This window comes from Palaemon carinicauda, chromosome 31, assembly GCF_036898095.1.
Source record: "Palaemon carinicauda isolate YSFRI2023 chromosome 31, ASM3689809v2, whole genome shotgun sequence".
In the NCBI taxonomy this organism is placed as follows: domain Eukaryota; kingdom Metazoa; phylum Arthropoda; class Malacostraca; order Decapoda; family Palaemonidae; genus Palaemon; species Palaemon carinicauda.
In genome coordinates this window covers 71,656,722-71,670,428 of record NC_090755.1, presented here as the reverse complement: position 1 = coordinate 71,670,428, position 13,707 = coordinate 71,656,722, and the positions used below count along the sequence as shown (strand labels likewise).

At 53.0% G+C, this 13,707-nt stretch overlaps 1 protein-coding gene across 4 annotated transcripts in view; it reads left to right on the top strand.

Annotated features, from left to right (window-relative positions):
• Window positions 1-13,707, top strand: part of LOC137624524 (protein lin-37 homolog) — a 139,755-nt gene that overhangs the window by 7,081 nt on the left and 118,967 nt on the right. The window lies entirely within an intron of this gene.

Here is a 13,707-nt window from a genome sequence, read left to right as displayed (position 1 = left end):
GGCTTACATCAACAAGCAAGGAGTACTTTTTCGCAGCACCTATCCTATCAAGCAGTAGAGATACTAAGATGGGCCGAGATCCACTCAATACCACTATCGGCAAGCTTTATTCCGGGTAAAAGGAATGTGCTTGCTGACAACCTGAGCAGAGCATCTCAGATAGCGAGTACCGAGTGGTCTTTGGATCATCTAGTAGCCAACAAAGTCCTGACTTTGTGGGTTTTTGCGACTGTGGACCTCTTCGCAACGGCCCTGAACTTCAGTCTCCCGTTATATTGCTCCCCAGTCCCAGACCCCAAGGCTCACTGGCAAGAGGCATTCCAACAACGGTGGGACAACATTGACGTTTACGCCTTTCCCCCTTTCTGTCCGATGAGTAGGGTACTCAATAAGGCCAGAACATCGGTCAACCTTTCAATGACCCTCATAGCTCCTCTGTGGCATCACGCAGAATGGTTTCCGGACCTTCTGCAACTCCTAACGGAGCCCCCAAGAGAACTCCCTCCACGACACGATCTTCTCAAAAAACCACATGCCAACATATTCCACAAAACCATAGCTTTGCTACAACTTCACGCCTGGAGACTATCCAGCATGTCCTCTCTCAGAGAGGATTTTCGCAACAAGTTGCGATCAGGATGTCTTGACACCTGCGAAAGTCATCAGCAGCAGTGTACCAGGCAAAGTAGAAGGTCTTCTGTGGTTGGTGTCGTGGAAGGGGCATCTCTTCTCTCGATGCCACTATTCCAGCAATAGCGGAGTTCATCGTATATATGCGGGAAGTAATGCTCCTGTCAGTCTCGGCGGTAAAAGGCTATCGCTCAGCTTTAAGCCTCGCCTTTAGACTGAAAGGAATGGACATTTCTTCATCACTAGAACTTTCCTTACTCATATGGAGTTATGAACTTAACTGTCCTCAGTCTGAAGTGAGACCTCCCCCATGGAACGTGGTTCAAGCTCCCTATGAACCATTACGCCAGGCAACAGATCGCAGTCTAACTTGGAAGACGGTGTTCCTGCTAGCTTTGGCTTCGGCCAAACGAGTCAGTGAACTTCATGGTTTCTCATACGACATCACCCATTCAAGGTGATTGGGATAGGTAACGTTCAGCTTTGTCCCTGAGTTTATTGCCAAGACTCAGAACCCTGGAGTAGCGGATCCGCGATTCTACTCCTTTCGGATTTCGAGTCTTCGTTCTGTAACAAATGTCCCTGATCATCTCTTACTCTGCCCAGTGAGGAGTTTGAGGCTGTACCTTAAGAGAACAGCTGCAGCCCGTCCTCGTGTGCCTGCACTCTTCGTCAGCACAGGAAGGACCAAGAGGAGGGTCACTAAGAACACAATCTCAGCATGGATTCACAAGGTCATAGACCATGCACTGAATCCAGATCCTCCTCTTTCACGTCGCCCCAGAGCTCATGACCTGGCATTCAAGAGAAACTTCTCAGTGACGCAGGTTCTTCAGGTTGGGGTGTGGAAACGTCAAACTTCGCTCACATCCCACTACCTGCAAGACGTGACCCACAGGAGGCTTGATACGTTTTCTATCGGTCCTGTGGTGGCTGCACAACAGCTGGTTTAATATCTCAAGCTCCTTATTGGACAAGTAGCAGAAGATTGAGGGCACTGTTACCCGGTTTTAGTCTGTGTGAATGAAGAGGTTTGACAGGCTCTTATTCTTTTCTTCATCCGCCCCCCTCTTGGGTAAAGCAGCATCCTGGGTTCTCTGCACAAGCTGACCTCAAACCACTGCAGGTAAACCATGCTCCCTTGTGTACTTAGTATTAAAACAGTTTTTCCTACTAAAGACTCTGAATAACTTTAACTGGACGGTCACACTTCTATATATCTCAATACACAGCTTGCGTAGGCTGCGGACCTTGCATAGCAAGGTTTTAGCGAGGTGCAGGGACCCCTTATTTATGAGTACTGATATACTCGGATTAGGAGCCCCCAGGTAAAGCCAAAAAGCCAGATTGGCAGGGACGTCCACCCTTCCGAATGGGTGAGTCACCCCCTAAATAGATGGCGTAGGTTTGTATTCCAGTTACAGAACAAATAACAAATTCGTAGTTAATTTATAATTTTCCTAACGATATAAATCTTAGCTATTTATACAAACTTGACCGCCAGCCCTATCCCCCTTGAAGTCCTACCTCCAAGCAAAGTGAGCTAAATCACAGGTGTGGGAGTGGGAGCAGTAGCAAGATACCCCCCTACCCCCGCTAACTAGCGGTGCGGATAGTTAACCCTCGCTAAACTTTAATGGCTCGTCATTTCAGCTACGCCAAAAGTAATACCCCTAAGTAAATTGATAAGGTTTGTATCGTTAGAAAAAATACAAATTATCTATGAATTTGTCATTTGTTCCGTAACCGAAATACAAACCACGCTATTTACAAAGGGTATTACTTTTAGCGCAGCTGAAATGACGAGCCAATAGTTTTTAACGAGGGTTAATTACCCCCGCGCTAGTTAGCGGGGGGTGGGGAAGGGTAGCTTGCTACCCCTCCCCCCTCCACACACCGGTGACTTGCTTCACTTCACTTTTGGCTCGGCGGTGATCAGACGTGTCTGTTCATCGCCTTCGTGACAGCCTTTAATTTTCTGCTTTTTCTTTTCAGCTTGTGTGATTGGTTGGAAGTTGACCTTCAGTTATTTTCTTTTATTTACTATGCGTACATGCCCTGGAGTTGCCGGCCGTCCTTGTGGGACTTTCATGTCGGACGTTATTACGGATCCTCACACCCTCTGCCCTCAATGTCGGGGCCGACGGTGCGACCAGGATAACATGTGCCGTGAGTGCAGGGAGTGGTCTGCCTCCCAGTGGGAGAGGTTTGGCCGTCGGCGTAAGAAGAAGTCCAAGAGAGACCGTTCTCCTCCGGGGTTAGCCTTGAAGGAGGAAGGTTCTCGGGACTCTTCTTCCGCCGCCCAAACCTCCTCCGAAGCTCCCCCTCGTCCGCCTCCTAAGGAGAGTCGTCCGAGTGGGAGCGCAGGCCCTTGTTCTGTTTCCCTACCTTCGGTGGGGGGAGAGGGCGTCGCCTCCCATAGCGAAGCGGTTCCCCCTCCTCCTCCGGGGGAGGTTATTGATAATAATGCCTTATCCAGTGATGATCTTTTACAGATTTGGTCGTCCCTGGGGCTTAAGGGCTTGCCCTCCAGGGTCGCTCTTATTGACCTTGTCTCGTTGGGGGCTGCTGTTAAACAGTCGCCGGTGGTAGCGGAGGTAGACCCTCTGTCTATTGTCGACGTCGTGGTGACAGAGGCCTCCGACGTGGCTGGGCCTTCCGACGCAGGTGCTGTTGCTGGTGATGGTGCTCAAGGCTCTCCTCCTCCTTCCGTGCATCCTTCGAAGGGGGAAGTGAGTCCTTCGGTCTCGACTGCTGCCCAGCTTCCTTCTGAGGGAAGTGTTTTGACGGAGACTCCCCTTCGGAGGACCGATGGTCCCAACGATCTCCCCCGAGGCCGCCTCCGCCGTAAGGCTCACCGCCCTCTACGCCACAAGGGCCTCCCTTCCCCTTACAGGGGGACTAAGAGGCGCCTTTTTGGGTCTTCGTCCTCCGGGGGGACTCTCCTCGTCAGCCTCAACCGACTGCTCCGCCCTCCTTGAACCTCTCTGCAGACCGCTCGCCATCTCCTGCCGGATCTTCGCCTTCTGGAGAACTCGTCACCCGACGGGCAACGGTCCCTTCGGGGCTAAGGGATTCTTCCCTTACGCGAGCAGGGCTAGCGCACAAGCGCTCTCCTGCTCGCCAGCGATCTCCTGCTCGCCAGCGATCTCCTGCTCGCCAGCGATCTCCTGCTCGTCGACGATCTCCTGCTCGCCAAGACTCTCCTGCTCGCCGACGCTCACCTGCTCGTCGGCTCTCTCCTGATGTTCGCCCCCCTCGCCAGCGCTCTCCTGCTCGTCAGCTCTCTTCCGAGCGTCAGCGCTCATTTGAGGACCATCGCCCTGTGGTCTCTGACCACCCTTTAGTTCCTGCTGAACTCCCTGCTCACCATCCACCTGGTCCTGTGGCTACGCAACATCGTGCTGCGCGTGTGTCAGAAACACATGTTCGCCAACGCGCCAGCGATCTTCCCGTTCCTGCTCGTGAACACGCCGCACCACCTGTCCTCTCACAGGACACGCGTCGACCTTCTGCTCGCCAGCGATCACCAGCTCGCCAGCGATCACCTACACATGCTGCTGCTCGCCATCGCACGACCCTGCATGATCGCCCGCTTACGCATGCTGCTCCTCATCGCACAACCCTGAACGATCGCCCTCCTGCGGATGCTGATCACCATTGCACCCTTTCACGCGATCATTCACCTGCGCATGCTGCTCGCCATCGCACAACCCTGCACGATCGCCCGCTTACGCATGCTGCTCCTCATTGCACAACCCTGAACGATTGCCCTCCTGCGGATGCTGATCACCATCGCACCCTTTCACGCGATCATTCACCTGCGCATGCTGCTCGCCATCGCACAACCCTGCACGATCGCCCGCTTACGCATGCTGCTCCTCATCGCACAACCCTGAACGATCGCCCTCCTGCGGATGCTGATCACCATCGCACCCTTTCACGCGATCATTCACCTGCGCATGCTGCTCGCCATCGCACAACCCTGCACGATCGCCCGCTTACGCATGCTGCTCCTCATCGCACAACCCTGAACGCTCGCCCTCTTGCGGATGCTGATCACCATCGCACCCTATCACGCGATCATTCACCTACACATGCTGCTCGCCATCGCTTACCATCACGCGGTCATTATCGCCAGCGATCTTCACCTACGCGGCAGCACGATCCCTCGCCGTCGCGCCATCGCTTGCGTTCGTCGCCTCGGACACGTGTTCATTTACCTGCCCACCCTCACACCCACTCGCCCGCGCGACCGCTCGCCTGTGCGCCCGCGCGACCATTCGCCTTTGCGCGACCGTTCGCCCTCGCGCGACCATAGTTCGCGGCGAATTCCACAGCCGGTGGTAGCAGCAGGGACGCGTGCTCCTAGACGGCACTCGGGATCACCTCCATCCAAGCACAGGTTGGTAGTGCAGGACGAAGACAGGTCAGTACAGCATTCTTCCCCACCTTCTTTTCAGGCAGGTACCGTCGTGTCCACTCCAAAGGATCGCCCGATCCCTTTCACCTTAGCGAGGATTTCGGACTCTGTGTCCTTGGAGCAGCAGACTTGGTTTGGTCCGCTGGCACGGGCGTTAGTGAGGGTTATGAAACCAGCACTCGCCGGCCAGGGTAACAAACCAGCGGCTGTCTCTCCTACGCTGAAGAGAAAGAGAGGAGTGGACATCGTGGTGACTTCCCCCAGGGCGAAGTTGGTTCCCAAGAGGTTGGTCTCGAGGGTCCCCTCTCCTGCACGAGTACCCTCTCCTTCTCCCGTGGACGAGGCCTTTCCGTCCTCAGGTGAGTCCAGTGGGGCGGTAGTCTTCCCCTCGGCACCAGGGGGGGAGACTTCGCTTCAGGCAGGAGAATCGTCTCGTGAGGAAGGGGCCCCTCGAACCTTGTTGTTGGGATCCTGTATCCCTCCCAGGAGGGAACCCAAGGATTCCAAGACCATCCCTAAATCCTCTGCAAGAATTCGTCAGGAACCCACGACTACCCAGGGGAATGTCCACGTATCACCCCAGGAAGAGATTCCTGGGGCAGGAGACTTAGCTGCCAGCCCGCAGGGAGGAGAACAGCAAGAGTCCGAACATGCCTTCTGGCAGGTCCTAAGCCTGATAAGGCAACTTAACAGTCTTACGGATCCAGTCATCCCCCCCCGTGAAGGCAAAGACACGATTCTGGACGAAGTGTTTGACGTTCGGAAGGCCCCTAAGACCAGTGCAGCTCTGCCCTGGTCTCGGGGGCTGAAGAGTGCCAGAGCTAGGGCCAATGCTCAGCTCGCACTTCTTGCCTCCTCCAGTCGTTCCACTGCCGGGAACAAACTCATCCCTCCTCCTCGCCTTCAGCAGAGGAGGTATTTCGAGATCCTGGGTGAGCACAACCTCGCTCTTCCTCTCCATCACTCTGTGGAGGAGCTGGCGAAGGGAGTTCCCTTGGAGAAACTCTCTGCCCGGCAGGTGTCGTTCTCGGCGGCAGAGATCCTTAACCACGAGAAGGTCGCTAAGTGTGCCATGCAGGCCACTTCGTGGCTGGACTTCTGGTTAGGATCTCTGGGAATCCTATTGCGATCGGAGGACTTGTCCAAGGAGACCAATAGGAAGGCCCTAGAGACCTTCTTGCTCTCGGGCACCCGCTCCATCGAGTTTTTGGCGCACCAGGTTACCACCCTGTGGGCCAACTCGGTGTTGAAGCGTCGCGATGCTGTGTCTGAGAGATTCCATCCGAAGGTCCCCGCCGTAGATGTGTGTAGGCTCCGACATGCCTCCCTCCTGGGGGAGAGCCTGTTTGAGCCTCAAGACTTGGAGCGAACGGCTGAGAGGTGGAGGAAATCCAGCACGGACTCCCTCCTCCACAGGGCCCTTACAACTCGGCCCTATAAGCCTCCAGCCCCGCCACAACAGCAGCAACAGCCTCGTAAGGCTCCCAAACAGGCACCGGCAGCTAAGAAAGTGGTGTCTAAGCCCCAGCCCTTTCCAGCCAAGGTCAAGAGGGGCGGTAAGTCCTCCAGGGGAGGCAAGACTTCTAGGGGTGGCGGCTGCGGCCGCAAGCCCTAGGGGTGGCAGTCCCCCTGCGTGTCCACCTGTGGGGGGATGCCTTCAGCGTTGCGTCCGCAGGTGGCAACATCACGGGGCCGATGTTTGGACGGTCTCAGTGATCGGCCAAGGTTATCGCGTCCCGTTCACGTCATCTCAACCTCCCCTGACAGCGAATCCAGTGTCGTTGAGCTCCTATGCCATGGGATCGGCAAAGGGGCTGGCCCTTCAGGCCGAAGTCGAGACCATGTTCGAGAAGGGTGCTCTCCAGGAGGTCGTGGACGGCTCTCCAGGCTTCTTCAGTCGACTCTTTCTTGTAAAGAAGGCTACTGGAGGCTGGAGACCCGTCATCGATCTCTCGGCTCTGAACAGGTTTGTCAAACAAACCCGGTTCAGCATGGAGACAGCAGACACGGTCAGACTTGCGGTGAGACCACAAGACTTCATGTGTACACTGGATCTAAAGGATGCGTACTTCCAGATCCCAATCCATCCGTCTTCCAGGAAGTACCTGAGATTCTGCCTAGACAACAAGATCTACCAGTTCAAGGTGCTGTGTTTCGGTCTCTCCACAGCTCCTCAGGTGTTCACCAGAGTGTTCACCCTGATTTCGACTTGGGCGCACAGGAACGGCATTCGTCTCCTTCGTTACCTAGACGATTGGCTGATCCTAGCAGACTCGGTGTCGACCCTTCTTCGACACCGAGACAGGCTTCTAGATCTTTGCCAGGATCTGGGGATCGTGGTAAACCTCGAGAAGTCCTCTCTGCAGCCGTCCCAACGACTGGTTTATCTAGGCATGCTAATAGACACCAATCTCCACAAAGCCTTTCCATCAGACGACCGGATAGCAAGGCTGAAGAGGGTGGCGTAACCTTTCCTCAGGCGAAAAGAACTCCCCGCCCAATCGTGGTTGCGTCTCTTAGGCCACCTATCCTCCCTGGCCCGTCTGGTTCCAAACAGCCGCCTCAGGATGAGATCCCTTCAATGGCGGCTCAAGTCCCGGTGGAATCAAGGATCCGATTCCCCGGACATTCTGATCCCAATGGGGTCTCTGGAACAGACGGACTTGCGGTGGTGGCTGGCCGACGAGAACCTGCGAAAGGGAGCGAGTCTTCTCGTCCTCCCCCCGGAATTGACTCTGTTTTCGGACGCGTCAAAAGAAGGGTGGGGGGCGCACGTTCTGAACCAGAGGGCCTCAGGCCTTTGGTCAGAATCAGAAAAGTGCCTATACATCAACCTGCTAGAATTGAAGGCCGTCTTTCTGGCCCTTCAACAGTTCCAACGGTTCCTGGCGGGTCACTCCGTGTTGGTGATGAGCGACAACACCACGGTAGTGGCTTATATCAACAAGCAGGGAGGCACTTTTTCGCAACAGCCGTCCCATCTTGCAGTAGAGACTCTGAGGTGGACCGAAACCCACTCGATAACACTATCAGCTCGCTTCATTCCTGGCAAGAGGAATGTGCTCGCCGACAGTCTGAGCAGGGCTTTGCAGATAGTGAGTACCGAGTGGTCTTTGGATCCTCAGATAGCCAACAAAGTCCTGACTTTGTGGGGTTCCCCGACGGTGGACTTGTTCGCGACAGCCTTGAACTTCAAGCTGCCCCTGTACTGCTCACCAGTCCCGGACCCCAAGGCACTCTGGCAAGATGCTTTCCAGCAACGGTGGGACAACATCGACGTGTACGCCTTCCCACCATTCTGTCTGATGAGAAGGGTGCTCAACAGGACCAGACTATCGGTCAACTGTTCCATGACTCTAGTAGCTCCGCTATGGCATCACGCGGAATGGTTTCCGGACCTTCTGCAACTCCTGACGGAACTCCCAAGGGAGCTTCCTCCACGACACGAGCTTCTCAGACAACCCCACTCCGGTGTCCCTCACAGGGCCGTAGCCTCGCTTCGGCTTCACGCCTGGAGACTATCCAGCGTCTCCTCGCGGAGAGAGGCTTTTCGCAACACGTTGCGGAGAGAATGTCTCGGCACCTGCGAAGGTCCTCTGAGGGAGTCTACCAAGCGAAGTGGAGAGTCTTTTGTGGTTGGTGTCGTGGAAGGGGTATCTCTCCACTCGATGCCACTATTCCAGCAATAGCGGACTTCCTTGTGTATCTGCGAGAAGAAATGCGCCTTTCTGTCTCGGCAGTGAAAGGCTATCGCTCAGCCTTAAGCTTGGCCTTCAGATTGAAGGGCGTGGATATTTCTTCATCGCTAGAACTCTCTTTACTCATACGTAGCTATGAGCTTACCTGCCCCCAGTCGGAAGTGAGACCCCCTCCTTGGAACGTGGTTCGAGTCCTCAGGTCTCTCAAGAGACCTCCCTTCGAGCCATTACGCCAGGCCTCCGATCGCCACCTGTCTTGGAAGACGGCTTTCCTACTCGCCTTGGCCTCGGCCAAGCGAGTTAGTGAACTTCATGGTCTCTTGTACGACATCGCCCATTCAAGGGGATGGGGGGAGGTAACGTTCAGGTTCGTCCCTGAGTTTGTGGCCAAGACTCAGAATCCTGGAGTGCCGGATCCTCGGTTCGACTCTTTCAGGATCGCGAGTCTCCGTTCTGTAACAAACGACCCAGACCAGCTGCTACTATGCCCAGTGAGGTTTCTGAGGTACTACTTGAAGAGAACGGCTGCAGTCCGTCCTCATGTGCGAGCTTTGTTTGTGAGCACAGGCAGGACAAAGAGGAGGGTCACCAGGAACACCATCTCTGCTTGGATTCGAAGGGTTATCCACCATGCCCTGAATCCTGACCCTCCTCCGTCACGTCGCCCTCGGGCCCACGATGTCAGGGGTATTGCTACATCCCTGGCCTTCAAGAGAAACTTCTCTGTGACGCAGGTACTTCAAGCTGGGGTCTGGAAGCGTCAAACGACCTTCACAGCCCACTACCTGCAAGACGTGACCCACAGGAGCCTCGATACGTTCTCTATCGGCCCTGTGGTGGCTGCACAACAGCTGGTCTAACCTCAGGCTCCTTTTTGGACAAGTAGCAGTAGGTTGAGGGCGTTGTTACCCGGTCTTAGTCTGTGTGAATGAAAGAGTATGTCTGACCCTTACTTCTTTCTTCATTCTCCCCTCTCTTGGGGAAGCAGCATCCTGGTCCTCGCATAGCTGACCTCGACCTCTGCAGGTAACCCATGCTTCTTTGTGCTCCTAGTATTAAGCTTAATACTGTTGCGTCTCCCATACCCTGACGAGGTGGTATGGGGAACGTCCTATCCTAGAATTCCTATCTGAAGGTCTCAAGGTCAACTTCATAGGACGAGTCACACTCTCCTCCTCACACTACTTATGTAGGCCACTCGTTCCTAACGATGCTAGGAACCTGTGAGGTACAGGGGCTCCCTCTCTCTAGTGCTGCTCACTGAGGGATCGAGCCCCCGGGCAAGCCGAAGTCAGTAAGGCTGGGGACTTTCCACCCTTCCTAAGGGGTAAGTCACCCTTTGTAAATAGCGTGGTTTGTATTTCGGTTACGGAACAAATGACAAATTCGAAGATAATTTGTATTTTTCCTAACCATACAAACCTTAGCTATTTACACATATGTGCCCGCCATCCCTGACCCCCAAGTCAAGTCCTACCTCTAAGTGAAGTGAAGCAAGTCACCGGTGTGTGGAGGGGGGAGGGGTAGCAAGCTACCCTTCCCCACCCCCCGCTAACTAGCGCGGGGGTAATTAACCCTCGTTAAAAACTATTGGCTCGTCATTTCAGCTGCGCTAAAAGTAATACCCTCTGTAAATAGCTAAGGTTTGTATGGTTAGGAAAAATACAAATTATCTTCGAATTTGTCATTTTTCCTCCGATAATGATGCGGTTCTTTTTCATTCTAATAAGTCAGTCGACGTAGAAGACAAGATCCGTTTGTACCTGTGGGATCTGCCGTACCTGCCCCGTCACAGTCTTGTGCTGAAGGGAGCTCTTTACCTGTGGCAGCTCCTGATCAGCTCGCTAGTAACGACCTTTTTCCCTATGGGATGAGGTCCCTGCCAATAGTGGTACAGTCTCAGTTTCATACTTCGGCTCTCAATTGTTCCTCATGCTCAAGCGTAGGAACGAGGCCAGTGGCATACTGGGTTCCTTTTTGTGTTCCAGTTGGGGTATCCCTAAGAGGTGAACCCAGAAACTAGCCTCGGCTACGTTTTCTCAGGTAACGCTCAATGCCGACCTTCAACTTAAACAAGGCTTGTTGACGGGAAGCAGAGAGCTCTGCCAGGAGGTGTGCCTCCAAGGGTTGGACAACTTTCCCTTTTGAGGGAGAGTTAACCTCCCCAGGTGTTTGGCTGCTCTCCCTTCTGATTGAGAGCTTTCATTCATCGGCTGTGTAGCAAACTTCCTCCTACGGGGTGAATTTCTGTCAGCTCAACGAAGATCAGCAGCTACTTTCTCATTACCGAAGACTGCGCTTCTCTCCCCTAGGGCTGGGGGAAAAGCATAGTTTAAGGCAAGATCCTCCTTCGAGAGGACATCTCTCTCGTCCGCCAGAGAGAGTAATTTTTGACCAGCATGTGAATTACGCTTCTTCCCCTAGGTCTAGGGGAAAGCATAGTCCTAGGCGATGTCCCCCTTCAGGAGAACATTCCTCTTGTTTGCAAGAGAAAGCTTATGATCAGCTTTTGTGACAACAGACTCAATCTCTGGAGTAACCTGTTAGACGTTCCCCTTGTTCCCCTTCGGAGCTTTCATTCATCGGCTGTGTAGCAAACTTCCTCCTACGGGGTGAATTTCTGTCAGCTCAACGAAGATCAGCAGCTACTTTCTCATTACCGAAGACTGCGCTTCTCTCCCCTAGGGCTGGGGGAAAAGCATAGTTTAAGGCAAGATCCTCCTTCGAGAGGACATCTCTCTCGTCCGCCAGAGAGAGTAATTTTTGACCAGCATGTGAATTACGCTTCTTCCCCTAGGTCTAGGGGAAAGCATAGTCCTAGGCGATGTCCCCCTTCAGGAGAACATTCCTCTTGTTTGCAAGAGAAAGCTTATGATCAGCTTTTGTGACAACAGACTCAATCTCTGGAGTAACCTGTTAGACGTTCCCCTTGTTCCCCTTCGGAGTCAGTCAGGTGAAGGAGTTTCTAACCCCTCGTTACCCTGGGTGTTCTCTCCCTGTGGTAAGGAGACGCCTCTTTGAACCTTAGGGTTCTCGTGTTATGGTTCCCTTGGGTTCTTGTGACGGTTGCGCTGAGCTTTCGGGCTCTCGTGACCCCAAGCCTTTGGGCTCTCGTGCCTTCGAGCTCTTGTTGCACCGAGTCTCCGGGCTTTCGTAAACCTGAGCTTTCGGGTCCTTGTTACGCTGAGCCTTCAGGCTCTTGTCGCGTGGAGCCTTGGGCTCCCATCGCGTGGAGCCTTGGGCTCTCGTGACCCTCGTTACGCTAAGCCGTTGGGCTCTTGTGACCCTCGTTATGCTGAGCCTTCGGGCTCTCGTGATCCTCGTTATGCTGAGCCTTAGGGCTCTTGGTACTCTTGTTACGCTGAGCCTCTGGGCTCTCATGACCCTTGTTACACTGAGCCTTCAGCCTCTCATGACCCTCGTTACGCTGAGCCTTCGGGCTCTATTGACCCTCGTTACGATGAGCCTTCGGGCTCTTGTGACCCTCGTTACGATGAGCCTTCGGGCTCTTGTAACATTGTGCCTTTAGCCTCTCGTTATTTTGAGCCTTCGGGCTCTCATGACCCTGGGTCTCCAAATCCACGTTACGTGGAACCCTCAGGTTCTCGTGACACAGCCTTCGGGTTCATGTCGCGCTGAGCTGTCAGGCTCATGTAACCTTGGGCCTCTGGGCTCGCGTCACAATTTACATCCGGGTTCTTGTCACGCCGAACCTCGCGGTTCTCGGGACCTCAAACCTTAGGATTCTGGTGACCATGAACCTCTGTGTCCACTTTACACAGAACCCTAGGGTTCTTGTGACATAGAGCCTTCAGGTTCTTGTTGCAGTGAGCCATCGGGCTCTCGGGACTCAAAGCTTCCGAGCTCACGTTAAGTTTTCCCTCTGGGCTTTTGTAACCCAGAACCTCTGGGTTCTCGTCATCCCGAACTTCTTGGTTCTCGTGACCATGAGCCTTACTTTCCTTCACCTTCTCCCTCTCTAGGAAATCAGCACCACAGTACTCAGCACAGCTGACCTCTCCTCTCTACAGGTAAGATCCACTTCCCTTGTTTAACCTAAGAATAGTAATAATAATTCTTGCTGCGTCCTCAATACCTTTTGTGAGGTGGGCTATTGGGTAAAGTCTCATTACTCTCAGATTCCTGTTACTCGAGACCCTATTACTAGAACAGCCACATTGCTTGTATCATAAACACACAGCTTGCACAGGCCGTTAATCATGCAGAACACAACTATTTTAGCAAGGGCAGGGTTCCTACCGCCTACGATCTTTATTGTAGATGAGAGAACCCTGGGTCAAATGCCAAGAGCCTATTGGCACATACCTCCTCCCTCCTAAGAGGTAAGTCATCCCTATAAGTAGCAAAGGGTTTGTATTTAGTGATGGAACAAATGACAAATTTGAAATTAATTTGTATTTTTCCTAAAGATACAAACCTGGAGCTATTTATACAAGTTGGCCTGCCAACCTTGTCCCCCAAAGAAAGTCCTGCTCGAAAGAAAAATGGGTGCTCAGGCCAGGTGTTTGAGTGAGCGGGATAGCTGGCTACCCCCTACCCCTCCAGCTAACTAGCAGTTTGAGGTGATTATCCCTCACAAAAGTCCTCATGTCTCGTCTTTCAGCTTCGGCGAAAGTAATATCTCCTATAAATAGCTACAGGTTTGTATAGTTAGGAAAAATACCAATTACTTTCAAATTTTTCGTATTGCCAATAGATAAATGTGATAAAATTTAATGAAATTATATTGTAGTAAAATCAAACTAAATCGTATACTGTATATTATACTGTACTGTAATATTTGAAAAATGATAAAACTAAATAATCAAATTATAATGACTGGACTATGAAGAGAGTAGAATGTAATTTAAAGGTAGTTTCTTAAGTGTTATGATTTGGAAGTTTAAGGAAAGGATGTAGAAATAGGAGTTTGTGGAGCATTGAACTGTACAGTAA